Here is a 24704-nt window from a genome sequence, read left to right on the forward strand (position 1 = left end):
GTATAAAGGCCAATGTAATACAGATTTGGGCAATCATAGGCAGTTAAATCCAAATATCAGTATTCTCTAGTCTTGTGATCAATTACTTAATTCCTTCAATGATCCAAAAGACATTTAGGCCTGGCTAGATGGCAGCAACATTTAAGGCCCAGCTTCTCCCTGGAGGAGTGGACTTCCAACATCTTGGGCACAGGCTAGTCACATCTCTGATTTTTTTTTCTATAGTTTGCTCCTAGAGAACCTATTTTATTTTTTCCAGTTCTTCTCTAATCCTACCCTTGGTCCCAAAGTCACTTGCCTTGGACATCTGGAAAAGACAGAGTTGGAAGCTTCTGTTCCCTAGATCCTCATCTTCCCCCCAGATGAAGTGCACCACCTTTAGTGCCCCTATTTTATCAAGCAGGCCAATTTCACCCCTGAACTACCTGCCTTCCTTCCTCATCATGTACTCTGCTTCCATATCTAAGCAACATCTCTACTCTCTAGTGCCATATTGGTAGCACTAGATGCATCTCATTTGACAATAACCATTTAGCTCTAGGTATTAGCATATATTACATACAGAAATTTAACAGACACACAAAAATCATGATTTAACACAGAAAGCAACAGTGGTGACTATACCAAAGAGACACCACACAGAGGCATATGCATTGGGGGGCTTTTCATCATACCCTGCCCTCTGTTAGCACAGACGATTGAAAGTTGGTTTTGGAATAAGATGCCTCATTATTCCTTAAATCTAAAGAATTTTAATTTACTAATAAACAAGTGGCATCTGTTGTACAGTAATTTGGTTTTATAAGGATTTGTTGGTCTTTATAAAAAGGGATTTACTTATCAGAAGAAAACCTATTACGATCCTTTATAATGAAATTTGTCCCAAGTATTTCCCCACTAACAAGTGTTCAGAGGATCCCAAATCATCACTATCCAAAAGTTACCCTCCAATTTTGGAAAATAAAATGACACAAAATAACCAAAAGAAGAGGTCTGAGAACTGCTTTTACATATCAATAAGAGGAGAGAAAGGAATGTGGTCCAGGCCCTGAAGTAAAGAAGTAAGCCAGACTACCAACCTCAGGAGTTCCTGGAGGTATCACCATGTTCCTGCCTGGAGGAGGTGTAGGCACTGATGAAGACCCAGAGCTCTGGTTAACAAAGCAGGGCAGCAGAAGGGATTTTAAAGCATCTGACCCCCAGTCTGTCAGCAAATGCCATCTGTTCCCCACTGACACTGAATATTTTACAGTAATTCATTCATTCATCGATGAATATTCAAACACACACGGCTATCGAGGGGTCTGGAGAGGGGTAAAGCAAGACAGTCTCTTCTTCTCTTCTTTCATGGATCTCACAGTTAATGGGTAAGGTGGAAATAAAGAAGTCAATCGTGTCACCACCAGATAATAAGAGCTGGGAGTGACACTGTCACCAATATCTGGAATGAAACACTTACTGTAAGGCCAACATGGATGGATTTTTGAAATCGCTATCACAGCTATGTCACTGGAAAAGACAAACTGGTCAGCTTAAAACAGGTGTGGGGAGCTTCTGTTCCACACCACTCTCCTGGTTCAGAAATTCTGAGGTTAAATTGCCACTGTTTCTGTTAATTCCCTTACTCTTACTATTTGTGGTACCTACAGAGCTGTTTCCTATGTCCCCATCTAAGTCTTCTTTACCATAGCTCCCCACAAACAGTTGGTCAGTAAAGTCAGGCAAATCTGACCCAGAAGTAAGTCATCTCTAGTGAGTCAACAGCCAGAAAGAGCTCCGGGGACCAAAACCAAAGGAGTCCCAGCACTTAGGAATCAAAGAAAACTTTCCTGAAGGAGTTTCAGCTCAGAAGAATTCAAAACCACTATCACCAAGTAGAGGTTTGGCTTCAAATTGAAAACTTATATAAGAACAAACCATGCACAAAATTAAATAGCCAATAAACTAGGAAAATATTCGCTACAAATTTGGCAGATAAAAGGGGAAAGAACATGATGATCTGAGGAATCATAATCTCAATAGCTCAAGCTCTCATTCACTGCTGATAGAATTCCATCCTTGGTAATACAGCGTTAAGATGAAGGAAAAAAGGGATACACAGCAATTAAACAATTGAATAAATATCCTACGCCATTAATAAAAAAGTTAATATAATGAAGTTTTTCCTACCAAAATACCAAAGATTAAAATTACACACAGACACACACACACAAGCACAGTTTTTATTTTTGTGGTTTGCTTTTTTTCTGAACTTGCAGATCACAGAACATTTCTGCAATCGCTCCTCTACCATTATCCCCTCTCCAGGATGTGAGCAACAGCCTCTAACTACCTGGGCTGTAGGCTGCTTTCATTCTTGCCTCCACAGTTGATTCTCCACGAAAGAATTAGATCACATCACTTTCTGGCTTGAAATCCTTCAATGGTCATGAATCTCACTTAGGGCAAAATCGCAAATCTTCACCAAAGCTAACAAAGCGCTTCTTGATCTGCCCCCGCCCCCCACCAGTCCTCTACCTCAGGTGCCCCCATACTTGGGGCACCCCTGCTCCTTCTGCTCCAGCCCTCCTGGATCCGTCCAGTCCTAGAAAGCTTAAAGCAAGTTCCCATCTCAGGGTCTTAATACTTGCTGAATCCTTTACCTGGAAGGACTTATTTGTAGGCAACCTCATGGCTTGATCACACTTTTCATTTAAGTCTCTGATCAAATGTTACCTCCTCAGAGAGGTCCTGCCTAATAGTACTTTTTCCTAAGTAGCCTCTCTCTCCTTGCCTACTCCTCCACCCTGTCTGCTTCAATCTTGTTCCTAATATTTATCTCCATCCGATAGTATTAAATATAGTAATGCCTTTTGTTCATGTAACTATGACCCCAGGAATTTACTAAAGTAAAGGATTAGGGCTACAAGAAGGATTTTAAACACAATAAATTATTTTTGGTAGAGAAAGAGAGGGAGGGAGGGGAGGAGGGAGAAAGAAAAACGTATATTAAAGCCACACGCCAAATAGAGCTTTGTTTAAATAAATCATGATGCAACAATATGATTTAATGTTATATAGACCTGAAAAGTCATGATTTCAGCTAGTGAAAATATAGAAAAGGCTCTGAATATATGAAAGGGTCCAAATGCAAAATTATATGCTTATTTAGTGATATCATAAATTCATAAAACAAAAAATTCACAAATATATATACTTAATGACTGGAAGAAAATGTAGGATGCGTATAGGGGTTTAAAGGGAAGCCTTTTCTTCCTGGTGGCTAATTGTGGCACATTCAATGGAAAGCTATTTAGTAATCTGACAAAATCACTTTAGCTTAAAAAATCTCTCTTAATTACCATGTGGCACAGCGGTTTTCAAATTCGTATTCACAGAATGTTTCTTCAGTCTAATGCTTACCTGAAAGTCCAAGATGAAAAAAAAAAAGATAAGGAAATTTCTTATAATTCCTGAAGAAGTGAGGGTATTAGAGCCACAGATGTTAGGGAACCCAAGCTGTATTAACATAGTAATTCCCAGAGCCACTGTTGGCAGAACTCCAGGAAAGATCATTCATATTCTTCCCTATGTCAGTTGTGCCCTGTAGAGATGTTCAGGGCACAACCTGGACCACCATATAAATTGACCGCACCATATAATCTATCCCCTACCCACCCACATGTACTATGGACATATACAATGGTCTGCCGGTGGGTCTCCCCAGATCATAGTTTGAAAAACACTGATATGGGATGAATGAGGTATCATAGTTTTATATATATATATATTGTGGTAAAAGTTTTTACGGTGTCACGACTGAGGTCCTGCGATCCAATTAGTTCTATAAACAAGTAGCGCATTAGTAGACTCCTAACCGTAGAACTGTTTTTTATCTGTAAACTAATAGTTTATCCATTAAACTGATGGTAGGATCTTTATGAGGAAATCAGTTTGGTATTTTCTGAGCTTATAAAAATGACAAATTGCTTTTGGATTTATACTTTTGTCACTTAGAGAAATTTTAAAACATTTTTGATGAGCTAAGTGCTCCTAATGTAGAGTAGTTTAATAAATAAGATAGAAGAGCATTCCCTAAACCAGCAGTTGCAAACTCAAATGTTCCTGGGGGCGAAGGGGGGCACATAAATTACTGAAGTGGCCCTGGGTGCAAGACATCCAGGCACATTGCTTGCATATTAAAGACAAAGGGCTGTTCATTTCCCCCAAAGGAATGAGCTCACTCTCATTTGTCTTAAAAAATGTTAGCACTTTCTGTCTCCTTTTGTTTTCCTACTTTAGGTAGAAAGATGAGTATTAAAAAAAAAAAACAACCCAAAAATCAACAATGAGTATCATAAAAGCGACAATGACCTCATTTTTTTGCTTAAAAATCTCTCAATTTTAAGGTATCGCCATACTCTTTGAATTTCTGGAGGAATCAGCCTCTGTGTCAGTATCCTATGGGAAATGTTGGCCATTTATGACAAAATGGAGATTATGGGACCCATGCAAATGTGCAGCCTGACCAGTCAGGTCCAGACTGTTGCTACTAGTGTAACCAGAGCTTACAACTCTCACAAGAAAACCAGGGATGTATATTCTAATGTAATACTTCTTGATTCTAACAGGAGGGCTCAAGATATATTGTGAGGGCCAGACACAATGTATCCATAAACAAGATTCACTCCCCCTTCTCCACAGAAATTATAACACACCAGTTTTCAGGCCACTGGTGAACATTACCACAAAGAGGAGCTCAATGTCCTTCACTGAAGTTAATTCTTTTTCATGAAATCTGCTTCCTCCATCATCCTAAAATGTTATGGTTCACATGTATCACATGCCACTCTCAGGGCTTTCTCATGGAAATATCTGACAAGTATCATAAGGGCATGAATATTGAGTTAAAAAATTATTTTACAAGACACTGCCAACACCAGAAGGCCCTAATTAAGCCCTTAACAGAAGCAACACAAATTTTCAAATTAGCATTAAGAGATCAATACATTGACTACCTTGAAGCTAACGGATATTTGTATCACTAAAGCCAAATGACCTCGTGCTAACAGGTCATCTCTTTGACAGGGAGGCTTACCAGACCCGAAGGTTGTTGGAGGCATTCACCCCTCAGAGAAACAATTCTTTGTATGATTCTCCTTATTTGGTTTAGATGGATAATCCCAGTTAGGAGTGTGTGAAGAAGCTAGTTACTTAGAGGTAATGAGCTTATGGATTTGCAGGATGCCCGCATCTATTAGCATAGTGTTATGTACAGATGGTCTGCAATTTGTAGATTTTTCCAGTTTATAAACAAATCTGGAAAAGCAGACCATCAAAGACAATTAGATTTCATGCCAGACAGCAGGTTCCTGATCAGTCATTCTGGCTAGCTAGGAGCTGAACGTATGTAACTGATGAGCCTATAGGTTTTCCCAACAATAGGAAGCAAGGTGGTATTGGATGGGGAGGAAACCTCCTTTGGAAGAGTAATGGATTGATGCTTTGTGGGGGCTTTTCTTATCTGAGACCATGATTATAGTGAAAATGTTTGAATGAGACCTAACATTTCACCTCTATTGACCTTTTGTCAGACATCTATGAATGTACACATATAAACCTTACACTTAAATGTTTATTTCATCAGACAGTATGTCAGAATTCTAATGCTCCTGTTCTTGTTCTTAATATTCCATAAGAAAATGAGAAGGCAGTGTTATTAACCTTTCAGAAGTGTAAAAAAAAAAAGCCAATGAGGATTATTTGTTGATATCATGTACCAAGTGTTCTTATCCTCCAGCCATCTTGTGACTATGAACAAAAGGCAAGAGCCCACAGAGATATTGGTCCATGGTCTTTATACTCCCAAGTGAACACACTGTGATTCAAGGCATTATCTCATTGATTCTGAGAACTCTAAAGTAGGCAAATAAAGAATTGTCTTCCAATTTCACAGATTATATGATTTGCCTAATACAACATCCTTGGGAAATGGTAGAAGAACTAGAAGCAGTAGCTGTCAAATAGTTTTTCTACCAGAAAACATAGCTGTTTTCTTACATCTCGTGCTGTTCTTTAACATCTCCTATGATTTGACCTTCCATTCTTGAATACGTCTTAACTGAGACTTACCTACTGCATAGCCCGACATTCTTCTATGCATAATGGAGCATACTGTCGTTTTTTTTTTCTGTAAAGATTTATTTATTTGAGATAGAGCGCGCGCACACACACACACACACACACACACACACATGTGAGCAGGAGGGAGGGGGAAGCAGACTCCCTGCTGAGTGGGGAGCCCAATGTGGGGTTCGATCTCTCAACTCTGAGATCATAACCTGAGCTGAAACCAAGAGTTGGTACTCAACCAACTGAGCCACACAGGCACCACAGAGAATACTATTGTCTAAGATCAGCTCAGGCCATTACTTGATTTTCTACTTTCAGATGACGTGTCACCTGTCCTCTCCTCTCCTCTCTCCTTGATAATTCATTTCCTTCAAGTTATTTATAACCATACTATCAGGTTTCCCCCTTTGCCTTCCTTTTCTTGCCAGACTGTATAGATTGATTTTAAAGCCACCTACACTGCAGTTTCTTCAATTTAGCTCTACTTATCTGATTACGCATCACAAAAGGAAGCAGAAATCCAGCTTAATTGTGAAGTCACAGCAGCAGAACCAGGCAAATGATAGAAACTTAATGATCACAGATTGAATCGCACTCGCTGATGCTGAAGGAAACGACAGACATGCGTACCTCTGCAGAAGCCTGAATTCTGATGATGGAACTGGATGTTCTGACATTGTAGGTCTCTTGTCAGACCAGTGCTGTCCTTTAACTTCTCCTTCTTAGTTCTGAAAGTCAGGTGTTGTCTCATGTTGTTTTTTTATTCATTTTGACAGGTAAATGGTCTCTGAGAAAGGGAACACCCCTTCCACTGTTTACGGAAACCGTAACATTGTCATGAGTGAAGAATGAGCCCTGTTTACATTAACGTAAAACATTTACAATTATGATGATCAGAGGCAAAAGACATGGAACAGATGAAACATCAACAGGAGAACAGGGAGAGAGAAGCAATGGGCAGATGATTTGTCAGGGTAGGTACCTGTTACCATTTTTAGCCGTGTTTTCCATAGTGCAATACATCTTGTGCTTTGCTAATTCTACCTTGGCTCATTCCCACCTGCTAGGGAAAATGGATTCTGGCTTTGAAAGTTTGATGAAGTAACACCTAGAAGGTGCTTCCAAAGCTTGATATCCCAAGGAATGCTCATAAACATAGCGTCATGTGCCATTTCATTTTAAGAGACTATTTTAGGATGGGAAGAACTCTCTAACAAGATTGCAGAGTTGGCTTTCAGAGAGACTCAAAACTGTTTCTGCATTCACGTTCTCTCCCATAATTCCTATTTCCTAAATAAGGTTTAAAGGTGGTGGTTGGGAGATATTAATTAACAGTTTCCCTTTCCTGTTTCATCGTACCATGTAATATACACTCAAGTGCTGAGAAAATAGCCATTTTTTAAGGATTAAAGCATTAAAGACTGTAAAATGTTCATATTATAAACCGGTTTTAAAAGCAGATATCTGAGTTACATACAATTAGATACACAAACACCTATCACTTACACATACATATATATACACACCATTTGAGAAATCTAGTCTGCTCTGAATAAAAATGTTTCCATTAGCCACAGTGAAAGGCTAATCATGTAATGATCTACAAAGGAAATGCATGGACAGATATGGATTAGCTCAGCTTCTGTATATTGGGTGGCTGAGAATGAATTAGCATAATCATAAATTTGTTCCAATTACAGAAGGCAATTATCAGAGACCAGCGTAGAGCATTATCAAAATGAAATCACCAAAGTGCATCTACATTCCAGGTAGATGCCATTGAGTTAATAGTGCTTATATAAAAAAAAAAAAAAGCCCTATACTCATTCATCTTTCATCTCTTTGATTACTATACACTCCATACAAGTTCCCTTTTAGCTGAGAGACACAAAGCCACAATGAAAAAAGAAAAAAAAATACATGCTGTAAGAAAAAAAATCATGCTCAATATAATAACACAACTGTAAAAAAGTCTTGTATGGATAATTTCTCTAGATCAGTGGTTCAGATAGTGCTTTTAAATTTCAGACAGGAATTCCCATCACCTCTTATGTTCTCTCCAAAATATTGATTAGGAATAAAACTGTGACTAAACCTGTCATTATCTGTGCCAAACAAAAGTCCTCTGAGCAGAAACATAGTGCTGTTTTGCCAGGGTAACCCCACTGCTGCTCATACTGTTTTCATTTTTGCCCATCATAAATAGAACCTGTTGCCTTATTAACCACTGCCAGCCTGGAAAGAACACAGGAGAGTTAAATCTATTTTGTAAAGAAGGCAACAGATTTAATATCCAAATTTTAGAGCTAAAAAGGCAATTCAGCTTAACTACTTAAGATTATACATATATATTACAATGTGCTCAGAACTTCAGGAAACAAACATTAAAGAGATGCTTGAGAGAGGGCAGACTATAGAGAAAGACACAAAGGTATTTTTATTGTAACTACATACAGTGGGTTGTAGTGTTAGAAAGGATGGTGGGCCCAGCAGAGAGGGAGAAGGGAAAGAAGGGAAATTCACATTTTACTTGTACTGATGACCTGCTATGTATTAGACACTAATCTAGGTTCTTTTACATCTTAACCCACGAGCTGGGCATCCTTATGCTTTTATACTTAAAAAATAACTGAGCAGGCAAGAACTGAAATATTCAAACATGCTCAAAATTCTAGCGTATTAAACAAATCAATAAGCAAACAAAACTCCTTTCTTTATCCATAGCCACCTCTTTTGAATTCTTTGGCAAACAATCATTCACCGTCATTGCACTTAAAACAAGCTTCCACCCCATCGACTCACTGGGATTGCTCTTGCTAAGACCACCAGTCATCTGCAAGTTGCCACATTCACTGAATGCATATCATTTCGCATTCTTACTTAGCTTTCAGGAATAACGAGAACATTCTTGAATTTTCTCTTCCATTGGTTTTTTATAATGCCACATGTTGCCTCTCACTCTTCTGGCCAATCCTGTCTTGTCTCTTTTCTTGGCTTCTTCTCTATCCAAACATGAAGTGTGCATTTCTTTGGCTCTCAAGATTAGGTCCCTCTCCACATCTCATTGCATAATGTCTTTTCATATGATATCACCAGGTTTGTGTGTCATTCGTGGTTGCCTCCTGAACATTTACAAATCAATATCTTCAGTTCACTGACCTCGAGCTGTAGCCTCTTATACTCAGATGTCTACTCAGCATCTATTTTTGTATGCTTCAATGATACTGTAAGTTCAAGATGTAGAACTGGATTTAGATTTTTTTTTTTAACCTTCTCATCTGAAAAATAGGGATTCAGTGAAAAAACTGGTAGAGTTGGTGGCATAATAATTTCACATTAAAAAGCACACTCTTGATGTCATGTATAGAATACATGGGACAGGGAAGGGCAGGCAAAGCTAGGGCAGAGAAACCCATAGAAGACTATAACAATAATCCTAGGGAGATGTGGTAGAGTGAACTGGAAAATATATACTGGAAGTATAAGTATATATAGGTATATACTTATAGGTATATAAGTAAAGAGCCTTGACAAGAAGTGAAGGGATCAAACAGAATGAATAAAAATTTGTGACTGATTTAAGATTAAAAGAGAGGGCAGTCAATATTTGGCACCCATATTTCTGACTTGGATAAGTGATATAGGGAACACAGATGAAAAGGTCATTGGGGATGTTGTACTGATATGCATTGATCATCACCTTGGTCCTAATACACAAAGAACACTCTCAAATCAGTAGAAAGAAGCAGACAAGTAAATAAGAAATGGCAACAGAAAAATATGGCAACAGAAAAATGAGCTAAGTAATTGAATAATTAATGCCGTGATATATACAGTGAAATTTACAATGTATATAAGGCGTTGAGATAAACAGCTTGAATCCAGAACTCTTCAGCTCCAGACCAACATACTCAACTACTTTTTGGGAATATTTACTACACAGGCTTCAGGGTAAACTGTATCCAAGCCTATAGGCACATATGAAATCAAGCAGAAAGTGTAAGATACAGGGGGAGATTTTAAGATATAACACCCTGAAGGGGTGGCCCAGGTGGCTCAGCGGTTTAGCGCCACCTTCAGCCCAGGGCATGATCCTGGGGTCCCGGGATCGAGTCCCACGTCGGGCTCCCTGCATGGAGCCTGCTTCTCCCTCTGCCTGTGTCTCTGCCATTCTCTCTCTCTCTCTGTGTGTGTGTGTGTGTGTCTCTCATGAGTAAATAAATAAAATCTTTAAAAGAAAAAAAATAACACCCTGAAGAAAATAATCATTTTAATGACACAAAGGGGAAGAGGAGACTGCCAAAATTGAGACTGTTGATATTGAGATAAGAGAGAAATCAGGAATATATGTATCATGGAAACCAAGAAAGAAAACATTTTAAGTGCTTAAAAATTACCCCTGAAGTAAAAGGTGAGTATAGTAAAATCCCAGGCTTCATTTCAACATGAAGTTCATCCTATAGCATGTTAACTGAAGGAGTCTACCCTGTCTTTGTTAATGTAAATTAATAATAATAATAATAATAATTTCCTCTTCTGTTCACTTTCCTCAATATTGTTCACTAGAATTTCCCCAAAGTCAATTGTCCACTTGAAATGTAAAGTGCTATCTCCATCTCACTCTTTACAGTAAAACAACCCCAGGCATATAAAATATTAAAAATATAGTACACGAAGCTGCAAAAGTGCCATAAGGAAGCACAGGTGAATATTTTGGTGGTTTTAGAATGGAAATGGATTTCCTGCATGATACAAAAGCAAAAGCCACAAAGACTATTTTTATTTTTAAGACTATTAAAGTTTTAAAGTTCAACATACCTAAAAGATGCTTTAAAGATAAACATAAAAAAGATGTTTGCACCATATGACAAAGTGTTATTATACTAAAATCAACATAGAAACTAAATACATTTTGTAATTTGTACATCATGATGTTCATACAATAAAAATGGATGCTGGATAGTATATTGAATCAGTATGTACTGAATAAATATCAACCTGCTTTCTAATATGCAAAGATCATGCTAAAATCAATACAAAACATGAATTCCAACAGAAAAACGAACTAAGTACTTGAATGGATCATTTAGAGGAGAAAAATATGTATGGAGAAGTAATATATAAAAAGTTGTTCAATTTCTCCAATTATGAAAATGACAGGAATCCTGTTAACCTATCCCTGTCGCAATCCTGAAACTATATAGGGTTGTCAAAATTGTAAAGAAATAGATGTTTTCATTTACTTAAGATGCTGGTCTAAATTAGTACATCCCTTTTGAGGAACAATCTTGCAATTTTTACCAAAACTGAAAATACTGACATCATTTGATATCAATTTCCACTGGTTCCAGTGGAATAATCATCAGTAAAAATCCTGAGATAAATGCTAAGATGATAATTATAGCCTTGTTTATAATAATGAAGAAACTGGAACTAACCTAATTGCTCATCTACAGATTAAATCAATTACACACATTTATTCAATGAAATACTATGCAACCATCAAAAAACGATGCATTTCTATTCTAATAGAAAGGGAAATATCTCCATGAGACATTCATTAGCTGTTAAAAGCAGATCTGAAAACTATATGTCTATTATCTCTCCATTCAAAGACACTCATAAATAGCTGGAAGGCAGCTTACCAAACATTATTTGGGTGGTGGAACTTTTAGTGACCAAAATTTTCTTCTTTCTAAATACCTATACTGCTGAAATTTTTAGTATGAACTCTAACAAAATTTCTGGCTCTCCCTTACATAAGTCTGGGTTCATTTCCTGGTCCCTTTTATTTTGGTGGGGTCATGTGACTACTTCTGGTCAATTAGTCATCAGTAGAAGCTGCTTATTAGTTCCAGAACTATTTACTTTCCCATGTTGAGACTTTTTTGACTTCTTTGTTTCTCCCTCTGCCACAACAGCTCACAGTTTTTTTGAGAGTGGCTATTCCATTAACCTTGGAACTGCAGTAACAGTGTCAAGAATAGAGTTCCCAGATGACATGTGATGGCCACGTAACACAAGAGAGAAATCAATCTTCGTTGTTTTAAGCTACTGAGATTTCTAGGTTGTTTGTTACTTTATCATAATCTAGTTTACCTTATTTTCTGCCATCTATATTATGTTTTTAAGCAAAAAGAAAAAGGCTATTTTCATTAAACAAAAATATGTTCCTCCAAATGTTTCTAACACTCCTGGTCTCTAAGAGGTAAACAAATTATCTTAAATTGCATATCATTTATCCCCCCACAAACTAATACATTAACTAGAAAAGCAATCCATTTCTAGATGTCTGGCAGGCAAAGTGACTGTCCCCCACATTGCACTTTATCTTCATAGGCTGGCTATTTTAGATAACTCTTTGATTTCTGCATAATCTTACACAGTGTAGATCATGGCCAGTGAGTCATTGCATTCAAACCCTAACCTCTAAATTCGTGGAGAAAAATTTAAATGAAATTATACACTTTTACATGTCACACTTACTTCAGGTAACTATACAATTTCATCAACAAAATTGAGTTTTTCCAATTCTGTTTTTATTTTTTAAAATAACATAGGTTGTGTCGTGGGTTACAAACATTCCAGAAGGAATCTAAAAAGAAGTGACTTTGCACATCTGACATCATCTCATTTGAGGAGGGTGTTTACGTTTCCCATTTTAATCAGCCTGGTCAATTAAATTGGAACCTATTTGTTTCCTCCCACTTTATCCTCCTCTTCTTTGCATTCTGCTTTTTATGAACTAGCTCAAAGCTGCTTTTTGGTCTTCACAACACTACAGGGAATGTTTAAAAAATAAACTAAATTGCTTTCGTGACTTTTTTTTTTTCAAATTTACTGAAAATTAGATTTTCAACAGCCTCTATGCTATAACCCCCTCCTTTCTTTTTAATTTAAATTTTGGTACTAAAATGAGCTTCCAACATTCTGTTAATATAACTAGGGGAGACACTTGTTTCCTATGCAATGTACAGGTTAGTCTATAATTTTCCCCACTCCTATCCTTCATTGTTCTATGATGTACATGTTATATATTTTACATAACACGTATATAACATATTTAGCAGTTTATTTGCCTTAAAAATTCTACCTTTCCATATTACTTATCAAAAGTACGCAATGATCAAATGATTAAATCTATTGAAAAAGAGAAGTATAACCTATTTTGAAATTAAATGCTCAGTCATTTTAGGAAAAATAAATGGATATACATGTATTAACTGAGTATACAGTTCTTAAAGAATTAGCTGAATATAAGGTCCAGAACCAGTAGTATGCTAGACCATAATAATATACATTGCACTTTCTCTACAGATAATTCATGAATTCTATAATGTATGTTAAGATTATCAAAAGTTGATTCTATTTCATACTTCCCTGTTAAATCAGTTTGGAGTTAATCCCTTACTATCCCTCTATAAAATGAGAAAAAAAAAAAAGCCCCTTCTTTCCCCTACTCACAAGGATCTTGGGAGATTGAAAATGAAACTACAGAACTATGGATGAAGCAATTTTGGTACAAACGTAAAGCAATAAATTAATGTAACGTGGTAGCAGACTCCAGGAATAGAGGGTCTCATGAGGCTTCAGTCGGGATGTAAAGTCAGTAGTTCAAGAGGATGAGACCTGACAACAGCAGGCTGAATATGGGTTCTACCCGCCATTCCAAGTATTTGAACTCAGCCCTGAAGTCTCCAAGGGACCACTGATGGGTTTTAACCAAAGGAGTTTGGTTTCAGAAAAAATCATTCTGGTATCAATGTGAAGGTTCCAAGTGATGATGGGTTAGAGAGGCCAGATAAGTAGTTATTATTCCACCAAGGTAGAAGAATGATAAGGGCCTGAATAAGGCAGTCTGTAAAGATAGGAAAGATCTAACACAGAATAAATACAATTGATACGTAGTGGTAATTGATAATCAGAGAAGGGGTGAATGAAGGACCTGAAGAAATGTGCATAATTCACAAGTTCTTAGCTGGAGCAACATGTACCCTTAACCAAGACAAGGGGTCCCGGATTTTCAAGGTCAAGTACCCGTTTTCTGCATATTTTCTACATTGTTAGACACTTTCAAGAACCGATCCTCATCTTCAGCAACTGGACTCACCCAGCTAAACAGACATCAGTGTTTCTGGTTTAAGAATAAAAAACACTTCCACCAGGTGCTGTTATCATCAATAAAAATAATGCTTCTCTGTGGGCTTCTGGTTGGTGGTGATCATGTTATAGGTCACACCATAAAATAACTTTATAATTCTTGAATTAGGAGGAGGTTACTCTGCCCTTTATACATGTCTGACTTTTGACTGTGGTCAATAAGTGGAGTGTACAAGCATCAGAGGTAGCACATCCAGAATGTCACCACTCCTTGAAGAGCAATCAATCATTTTCTGGATGCAAGATACAACTGTAACTAGCATAAAATAAAAAAGGTCAACCTCTGGCTGGTGGTTATGACTTATTTTCTAATAGCCTGTTCTTTTTGGTTTATAAGCCCATGTTCTTGTTAATAAATAAAAAGGAAACTTATTTGAAGTTTCTTTACCCTTTATTTTTAAGCCAACCACTTCTCATCCACTTTTTCTGGTGTAACTAGGATCCGTCAAAATAAACAACTATTGAATACTTTTTGTAATCATTTTACAAAGTGCATAGTACCTGGGATAGAAACGAGGACATTATATTTGGGAATAATTAGGATCAAATTCTTCCTCTCATTTTTTAAACATTCTCTCTCCCTCTGTGTCTTTCTCTATCACACATCTAGACATATTTACCCTAACCACTGTCCTCATCACTGCCACCATCACTACTGCCTGAGTGATCAAGACAGATATGATTATTGAGAAAGGGTACCTTCCTTATTTTCCTGTGGATTCATAGCTTATCATGAATACTTAGGTTATCTTTAGGCCAAAAGGCTCAAATCATCAAATGTGCACCATAGCTACCATTGCAATAAATATTGTCAATCTGTCTGGTGCTTAAGAAGAGCAAAAATGCTAGCTGATTGGATTTGTCTTTAGAGTACAATGAATTGTAATAAGAAGGGCAGGAAGATTGGTTGGTCGGGAAGTGCTAAAAAGATCGATCATTTTCTATGAGGCTCTGGGCTGCCTAAAGACAGGGAAGGTGCTAGCTGTTTTGTCTTATCCCTGAGCACTATATCTGGCACACATCAGTACGAAGCCTACCGTGGCGTTTCTGCACATAATAGTTAGGAATAAGTAAATCTCAATGAGTCCCTAAAGGAGATATATGGTAACACCAAACCTGTGACCATTTATGACTTTGTTTTCTTTTCAGGGTTGTTCCTTTTTAGGTTGGATGTGCTTGTTTGAAAATATCAGAGGGAGATGTGATAAATGTATGGAGGGACTCTGTGTTACCTGTTCTGTTTGGCATTTTCCCTTCCTCTTCAGCATCCTGGAGCTCAAGATCCTTTCCCTTTTCCTGTAAGTATTTACTTTGATTTAAACCAAGACTTCTCTCCTATGAACATATAGGAGGATGTGTGTGTATATATATATATATATATATATATATATATATATATTTTTTTTTTTTTTTTTTTTACACAAATCACAGACTGAGTGTGGTTGTTCACTTTCTCATCCACACATCTGCAATCCCTATCAACCTTGGCGGTAATGCAATATCACCAGAGGGCATTGTCTGCTTTATTAACTGCTACAACTTCAATAAAGCACAGGGCCTGCCTGGACTCTACTAGTCTAGATTGTAACTCTAACTATAGATAGGGCTGCCAGGCCACATCTCATTAGAGAACCAGGTTTCACTGAAATCGGTCTATACTACACGAAGTTCTATTTTTTTTTTAAGCTTCTGTTTTGTTTCTTTTTGATTTTGCTAAAGGAAAGACACTCAAAGAAACACACGTCCTATGCAGTTCATACAGAGTCAGCACTGGAACTGATACATGTTTAGGAGAGTAATCAGTCCTGGCAGCAGAAAATGTGATTTGCAACCCATTGTCCTATTTTCTATGAGAAGATAACGTTGGCACAAGATGATGCTAGGTCCTCGGCCATAGAATCTGGAGCACCAGGAGGGAAGAACTATGGAGCAGGAAATAAGTTCAATTATAGCTCTAAGTCAGAATACGATTGCCTGGGGTTCGGGACTGGGGCCCACTCAGGAGTTTCAGACAAGAAACCCAAAGAGTGAGAAAATCCTACACTAACCGAACAGGTACAGTTACTGGTTTGTTTCTGTATTCAATGATACGTGTGTCATCAGTGACTGGGGGTGATCACCCAAAAGCAGTAAAATGTGGCAACAGAGGGGCAGTTAATGGATTGTAGCTTTACTTCTGACTGCTCAGAAGGCTGATGTGTTCTACATGTCTAATAGATTGGCCTAGGGCTCTCGGATTTCCCAAACATTACAGAGGATTGGTTCTAGAACCTGACATAAAAGATCAATCTACAAGTGGGTGCTAAGGTCCTGAGCACAAAGTCTCCAGCAGGATAAAGGAGGAAGGAAAATGGTAATTGGGGATGTGACTGTGAAAGTCGTAGATTCTCTCTCTTTTATCTTTTAAAGATTTTATTTATTTATTCATGAGAGACACACAGAGAGAGGCAGACACATGCGCAGAGGGAGAAGCAGGCTCCCTGTAGGGAGCCCAGTGTAGGACTCGATTCTAGGACCCTGGGATCACGTCCTGAGCCGAAGGCAGATGCTCAACCACTGAGGCACCAGATGCCCCATAGATTCTCTCTTTGTACGGCTTCTTTCCATCACACTCTGCCAGTGCAGGGCTCATTCCTAAGCCCTTCCTATACAAAAACTTCCCTTGGAGGTTTTAAACCAGAACCAATATTAAACTAGAAATGAAGTTAAAAATTAAACCAGAAAAAAAAAAATTTAAAAAATTCAGATTTTAAAAAAAATGAAATTAAAATTTAAAAAAATATTTTATTTATTTACTTGAGAGAGAGAGAGAGCAAGAGCACACAAGCTGGGGAGTCAGGGAGAGGGAGAAGCAGGCTCCCCACTAAGCAGGGTGCCCAACTCGGGGCTTGATCCCAGGATCCTGAGATCATGATCTAAGCTAAGCTAAAGGCAGACATTTAACTGACTGAGCCACCCAGGTGCCCCTGAAATTAAATTTTTAAACAGAAACAAGGAAGGATTAAAATGGGCGTTATTAGTCCAAAATTTAGGCTTCAGATCCTGAGTTTTCTCTGTCTTCAGTCAAGGATGTCTCATTATTTCAACTGCTGGGAACAAGCAATAGTATCTTTCAAACAAGCTCCTCTCCACTGCAAACAATTTCATAAAAGTTTTTTGTCTGTGCCAATCCTAGGTGTAAAAGTACTGTGCCTTGCAATATTTACCCTGAAAGGAAAGCCATAGGAATTTACATGTCGCCTATTTCCTGTCCTTACTTAGGACACTCACCAAGTGACCAGAACTCCTAAATACACACCTAAGGCCTGGAGGTGTGTGGGAGGGAGGGAACAGTGGGTGACCTGCTCTAAGCTCATTTCATGGCAGAAGAGAAATCAGAACCCAGGCAGAAAGGGACACAGTAGGCCTTTGTTTGTTGTCAGCCACAATTTGCTTGTAAATAGGCAGCCCTGAGGGGAGGGAATCCATTTATTCCCAACCCTACTTCCTAATTGTCTAGTGCCATGGCTTTATTTTATCTCAAAGCAAACCTATATATATATGCAACTCTGCTTCCCTCTGGCTCCCCTTTTTCCCATTTCCCCTATTTTATAACATAAACTAACTCCCAGCAGAATGAGAGTGATGAAGGGGTGTCTTTGGTTCTGCATACATTACAGGGATCAAAACTAAATGCTGGGTGATAAATACCACTGGAGAGCACAGAATGCTCCAGGAGAAAATGATCTTTAATGGAGTCGCTCTTAAAAGTATCTGCATGTGGCAACGCTAAATACCATGAAGTCTCTGTTACAGATCACAGAACTCAAATGCATGAATATTAAAGAAGAAAACAGCAGTGGAGCAGCTAAAAGTGAGTGGAGGAAGCTACTAAGAGAACCACATTCATCAGGCTTACTTCCTGTCATATGGCCCCCTCCAGACAAAACCACAAAAACGTAAAACTTTTTCTTCTTGATTCATTGTTTCACTCATTCTTTCTTCTATCCATGCTCCTTAATCTTTCCATTTCTATCATGTTCTGCCCAGAGAGATAGGATTTGAAAATATTTGGAGAGTATAACAATGACACAGTCCCCTATATTTGTATTTTAATTGGGGCAAAGGTTTAATCTAAGAAATGATTCTCTAATGGTGAAATTTCAGGCAAGAATGAGAAAATGAAGCCGAGCATGAAATGAGTGAAAGTTTTGGTAAATTAAATCTTTAAGTTATAGCCCAGTGACACCTGGGTGGCTCAGCCAATGAGCAACTGCCTTCGGTTCAGAACGTGATCCCAGGGTCCAGAGATTGAGTCCCACATTGAGCTCCCTGTAGGAGCCTGCTTCTCTCTCTGCCTATGTCTCTGCCTCTCTCTCTCTCTCTCTCTGTCTCTCATGAATAAATAAACAAAATCTTAAAAAAAATAAGTTATATCTCATAAATGGTTTACTTTATTTATACAAATTCTTTTCTACAGGCTGACTTCTTCTCTATCTGTATTCTTTTCCCTTCTAAGAATGGGTGGTGGCGATGCTGGTGGGGTGCTTAGGGCTTGGATATATCAATTTTTTCAAATGTTGACCCTGAGAAAGTCAGTGAACATTCATGTCTTTGCTCCAGCAAAGCCCAAGGTATCTTAGAAACCATCCCTGTTGAATACTCACTTGCAGGGAGGACGATGCCCATTTAAATGGCTGTTACCTACAAGATAGAGCATGAGGTTGATGGGGTTCAGGGCAGGCCACTGCAGAATGTGCCACTTTGATATGCAGATTATTTCAAGCTGAAGACAAGTAAATTCAAGAGAGCTTTTTATTTCACTCTTTAACTGCCTAAAATAATTTATATAGAAGGCCTATGCCAGAAAGTGATTATCAAAGATAACTTTGTTGTTGTTTTTTAATCAGAAAGAATTCTCACCATGGCAATGACAAATAATTGATTACCAAACATTTGCTCCTTCCATCTTTCTGTAAATTGCCTTCTGCCTCTTTGAAGTCCCAGACTCTCTTCCCCTTTCTCTTTAGTTCAGGATGGGATATAAGCCTCAATTGTCTGTCAGGGGGCCCTTGTGTCTCTGTGGGGCTCCTGAATGTACGTAGTTAAATTTGTTCTTCTTCTGTTAACCTGTCTTTTGTCAATTTAACTTTTAGTCCATCCAAAGAACCTAGAAGGGAGAAGGAAAAAGTGTTCATCTCCTGCAGATTGGGTGCCCCATCACGAAGCCCTCCCCTCACCGGACACTGCTTGCTCTCAGCTTCTGCAGCTGGGACCCTGGGACCTCTGACAGAAGCTGGCAAGAAGCAAGAATTCTTACATCAGTCTCCTGGAGCACTGGCTGCAGGATCTGGTGGAAGCAAGAGCAGTGCAAGTCCTTGTCTTTTTTCTTTTTCTTTTTCTTTTTCTTTTTCTTTTTCTTTTTCTTTTTTTTTTTTCCAAATTCAGATTAGCAGGAGAAAATATTTGTGTAAACTAAGTTCCTTAAGTATAACAACTCCAGTAAAAATCTACTAAGAGTATTTTTGTTTCCTATTAATACTTTTCCTTCAAGAAGAGATGGCCATCATTTTCCTCTTAGTCTTTTGTGTCATTGTCATAAGAGAGTTTTAAAACCATAGGATTAAACATAGGCAGAGGTCCTATTAGCCTGTGTTTCCAGCTGGCCACACAGATTGGTGAGTTCGTGGTTCTCACCAGACTGGCATCTGTTTAGATAAACTTTGCTGTGGATCTCCTATGTAAAAATCAGATAAGGCTTTCCATTCATCTTCTTTTATCCTGAGACCCTGGTTTTGTGACCAGTGAGAATATTCTCTCAGGTCTCTACCAGCTAGAAGGGGCAAGTGCATATTGTGTGGCCAGCTGAGTAGTCTTGAGGTTCTGAAACACAAAGTCACAAGAGCACTTTCTTAGTCCAGTCATGCCAGCCTTCAGGGAAATGTGTCTTAAGGGATCCGGTCCATATGTCCTTTGTCCTCTCAACCTTGGTTGTCTTGTTTGTGCTGGAAAAGTCTCATTCCAGTAGTGCCTGCCTGGTGTCACAGATCAGTGGGTTTGTGAATTGGAGGCATATCATGGTGTCATGGGAGGCCACAGACACAATTCCACTACACCATTCTTACCACCCATGACAACAAAGGTTTTCGCTTTCTTAGGCTAACTCAGGGAGTGAACTTTCTAGATCTTATGAGGGTCACACCTTTTGCACTTTCCCTTAGACCACCTCTTGTGTCCTTGGTTAAGCCATAAAAAAAGGCTTATTGGTTTTAGTCAATACAGAGAATAATAGATCTTGCCCATTAATGGCCAGAAGATTTCTTTTGAATTAAAATAATTTTAGTATTTAAAAAAAAATTAAAGTCCTTCACCCTAAACAATTGTCTTATTGGTACATATGGCACCCAATTAAAAAGTGGATACAAAAGAGTGTAACAGCTGGCCTTGGGGACACCCTTAAGAAGATGAAAAAACAAAAATTAAACTTAGAACAAAATTAGTCTACATTCAACAAAAATTCCCCTTCTTAAAATCCAGTCACATCATCTCCACTCCCAAACTTCACCTTCCCCAGAATATAGGTTAAACACTTAATGGTCTGTTTTAGCTTCCCTTTCCTACAAAATTTATAGAGAGCACTCCAACCTCATCTGGAGGCCCAGGGTTGGCATTCTTTCTCTGTCCCTTGAAAATGTAAATCTTAGCATATCTCTGAAATGTAAACACCCCAGGAGGTAATTAACACTCCCTTGAAACTGAAGGGTGGTGCAGGTGGTGGTGGTGATGGAGGAGGAGAAGAGGAAGAAAAAGAAGAGACCTTTTAAAATATAAATAACAACAGTAAAGCTTATTGACTGTTACTATGTGTATTCAATATGAGTACTTACATATATCATGATTTAAGGCTCAACAATACTGTAAGGGGCATATAATTATCTTCAATTCACAAGTAAGGGCAGAGGGCTTAATTAACTTGCCCAAAGTCACATAGCTGCTAACAGAAAAAAATAATAAAGAGACCATTTTCAAGTAAAATACATGCATACACACACACACACACATACATAAATTACAAACTGCCAAAAAAAAGATCTCTCTTGTCCAAACTCTAGATCACAGCATCATTAAGATTACATGTCAAGGGCAAATACAATTCCGAAAGTTTTTCCACAAATTAAAAAGTTGTACTCATCTGAGCAGATATGGTTTACTTCCTCCAACTGTTATTTATAAACTAGTGAGTTTTATATTTTTATACCTGATTCAGTTAAAACTTTACAATGGAAGCTTAATAGATCTCTGTTTATCTGCATGTTTATGTAAGTCTATGTATGTCCTGGAGGTGGGGATTACAGGAAGACCCCTCCAGGAACAAAGAAGTTGGTAGGCACCCTCTCCTCCACCTTCCCAGCATAAACACATGGCCATTTGTGGGAACTAGCACTTTGCCTGCATTCCCTACCTAACTGGCTTACACCAAGCTCTACCTCCCCATGCTTCAGTGGATCTCCTCTTCCTAGTCAAATTTGTCTTAGTCCTAGAGCTGTGGGTCCCCTCCCCAAGAAGATCAGCATAAAGCTTACCAACATATCTCCCCACCCGTGTGCTTTGTGGGGCATCAGTCCTGGCTGCAGTAGCAGCAGCCCATAAGAGGACCAACATGCACCTTGTTAAAAATTGTGCATATTACCCATGCACAATTCACAGATCCACTAGACTGACTCGGTCCCAGCAGCCCAGCATCAGGGTTCATTTGGCAAGGGGGCCAGCACACACTATGTTAAAACCCCACAACAGCCCAGTTCCAGGGCAGTGGCATGTCTCCTCCAATATGCCCTCAGCTTGGGCCCATCCAAAGTGGTGCCACAAGCCTGACAGAGTATAAGCAGCTCCAATAGAAGCCAGCACCAATCTGTCTCTGGCATAAGGGTAAGACAACCACACACATTAGTGAATGGTGGCCCCAGCAGTGGGCTGTGGGTAAACAGCTGGTCTGATTGTGGGCCTCACCCATCAATGAAAACTTCTCAAGGGCTGACACAGGGAAAGTGCCCTGTAGTGTGGTGCTACTGCATCTCTGGCAAATGCCTGGTCTGACTCAAGTCAAGGCGGCCCAACACTGGTTCACTAACAGCACAGGAACCAAACGCTGCCCACAAGAGGTAAGGAGAGCTACTACAGATGCCTGCATAGAAGGAAAAAGTGGTCAAGATACAACAGAAGGGTGCACACAAAGGAGATACCCCAGAAGAGCCAGGTTCTGGTGAACAGGGGACACTGCATTGCAGGGCACTATAGGAACTCTTCTTCATAAGGCCACTGCTTTCAAGAGCAGAGGATCTAGCTGAATTTCCTAACAGAGAAACAGGCAGAGAGTCAGATGAAATGAAGAGACAAAGAGCTATGTCCCAAATAAAAGAACAGGACAAAATCAATGTATGGAAACTAAGCAAAAGGGGTATGAATAATATGTTTGATAGAGAATTTAAAGTAATGATCATAAAGATAGTCACTGGACATGAGAAAAGAGTGGAGGACAACAGAACAGTGAGACTCTTAACAAAGAGATAGAAAATATAAACAACCCCCAACAATCAGATGATGAACACAATAAATGAAATTAAAAATACATTTGATGGAATAAATAGCAGGCTAGAGGAATCAGCGGAAGGAATTAACAACCTGGAGGACAGAGTAATGGAACTAATCAAGCCAAGCAGATGAAAGAAAAAAAAAAATGCAAAATGAGAATAGACTTAGGGAACTCAGCAACTTCATCAAGTGTAATAATATTTGCCTTATAATAATCCTGCAATAAGAAAAAAGGAAGTAAGCAGAGTGTTTATATGAAGAAATAATAGCTGAAAACTTCCCTAATTATGGGAAAGGAAACAGATATCTAGATCCAGGAGGCACAGAGATTCCCTTGTGCAAAATCAGCCCAAGGAGGTCCAAACCATGACACATAGTAATTAAAATGGCAAAAAGTAGTAATAAGGAAAGAATTTTAAAACCAGCAGGAGAAAACACAGCAGTTTCATAGGAGGGAAACCCCATAAGGCTATCAACTGACTTTTCAGCAGAAACTTTGCAAGCCAGAGAGGAATGGCACGATATACTCAAAGTGCTGAAAGGAAGGAAGGAAGGAAGGAAGGAATAAATCTGCATCCAAGAAGACTATCCAGCAAGGTTATCATTCAGAATAGGAGAGATTAAGTGTTTCTTAGACAAAGACTAAAGGAGTTCATGACCTCTAAGCCAGCTCTATAGGAAATATTAACATAAGTAACATTAAGAAAAGTAGGAAGCACAAAAGCAGTAAAGATATCTGTAAAAATCAGTCAAGGAGCTCACAAAATATAAAGGACATAAAGTATGATACCGTATACCTAAAATGTAGGGGAGAGAGAAATAAAGAATGGGTACAAATTTACATGACCATCAACTTAAAATAAAGTATTATATGCAGAAAAGGTTATATACAAACAATGTAACCACAAATCAAAAGCCAGTAATATGTATGTAAAAAATAGAGAAAGGATTCCAAGTATATCACTAAAGAAAGCCAACAAACCATGAGGGAAGAGAGCAAGAGACCACGAGAAGAATCAGAGAACTACAAAAACAGCTACAAAACAAAATGGCAAAAATACATACCTATCAGTAATTCATTTGAATATATATGGACCCAATGTACCAATCAAAAGGCCTAGGATGACTGAATGGATAAAAAAGCAAGACCCATCTATATGCCACAAACAAGAGACCCCTTTCAGATGTAAATGTTGTGTCCAAGATTGCGAATCCTAGAAACTACCAAGGAGCCCACACCGATGCAAACAAAATGGAGTTAGTCTTGCTCTGCTTGTCCAGGGGTAGGGGATTTTTGTTAAATTTTCTGGGTCCCACAGTAAAGACATATAGATTGAAAGTGAGGCAACAGAGAAACATTTAACATGCAAATGGATGGCAAAAGAAATTTGGGGTAGCAATACTTTTATCAGTCAAAACAAAGACTATAAAAAGAGACAGAGGAACACTAAATACTGATAAAGTCAACTGTAAAATGAGAAGATCCAGCACTTGTAAATATTTATGCACCCAACATAGAAGCATTCAAATACATCATATAAAACTGTTAATAACAATCACTAAAAGAAAGCAAATTAATTGATAATAGTATAATAGTAGAGAACTTTAAAATCCTATTTACAACAATGGACAGATCATCCCAAAAGAAAATATATAAGAAAACAGTTATTTTTTTAAAAGATTTTATTTATTTATTCATGAGAAACACAGAGGGAGAGAGAAAGGCAGAGACACAGGCAGAGAGAGAAGCAGACTCCATGCAGGGAGCTCGATGTGGGACTCAATCCTAGGTCTCCAGGATCATACCTGGGCCAAAGGTGGTGCTAAACCACTGAGACACCTAGGCTGCCCAAAAAAGAGTG

The 24704-nt window shown here is 38.4% G+C and overlaps 1 protein-coding gene across 9 annotated transcripts in view; it reads right to left on the reverse strand.

The window, feature by feature from the left end:
- The window catches only part of UNC5D (unc-5 netrin receptor D), a 534099-nt gene that overhangs the window by 105041 nt on the left and 404354 nt on the right, over positions 1 to 24704 (reverse strand). The gene's annotated exons all lie outside the window — the stretch shown is intronic.

The sequence above is a fragment of the Vulpes vulpes genome, chromosome 7 (assembly GCF_048418805.1).
Source record: "Vulpes vulpes isolate BD-2025 chromosome 7, VulVul3, whole genome shotgun sequence".
In the NCBI taxonomy this organism is placed as follows: domain Eukaryota; kingdom Metazoa; phylum Chordata; class Mammalia; order Carnivora; family Canidae; genus Vulpes; species Vulpes vulpes.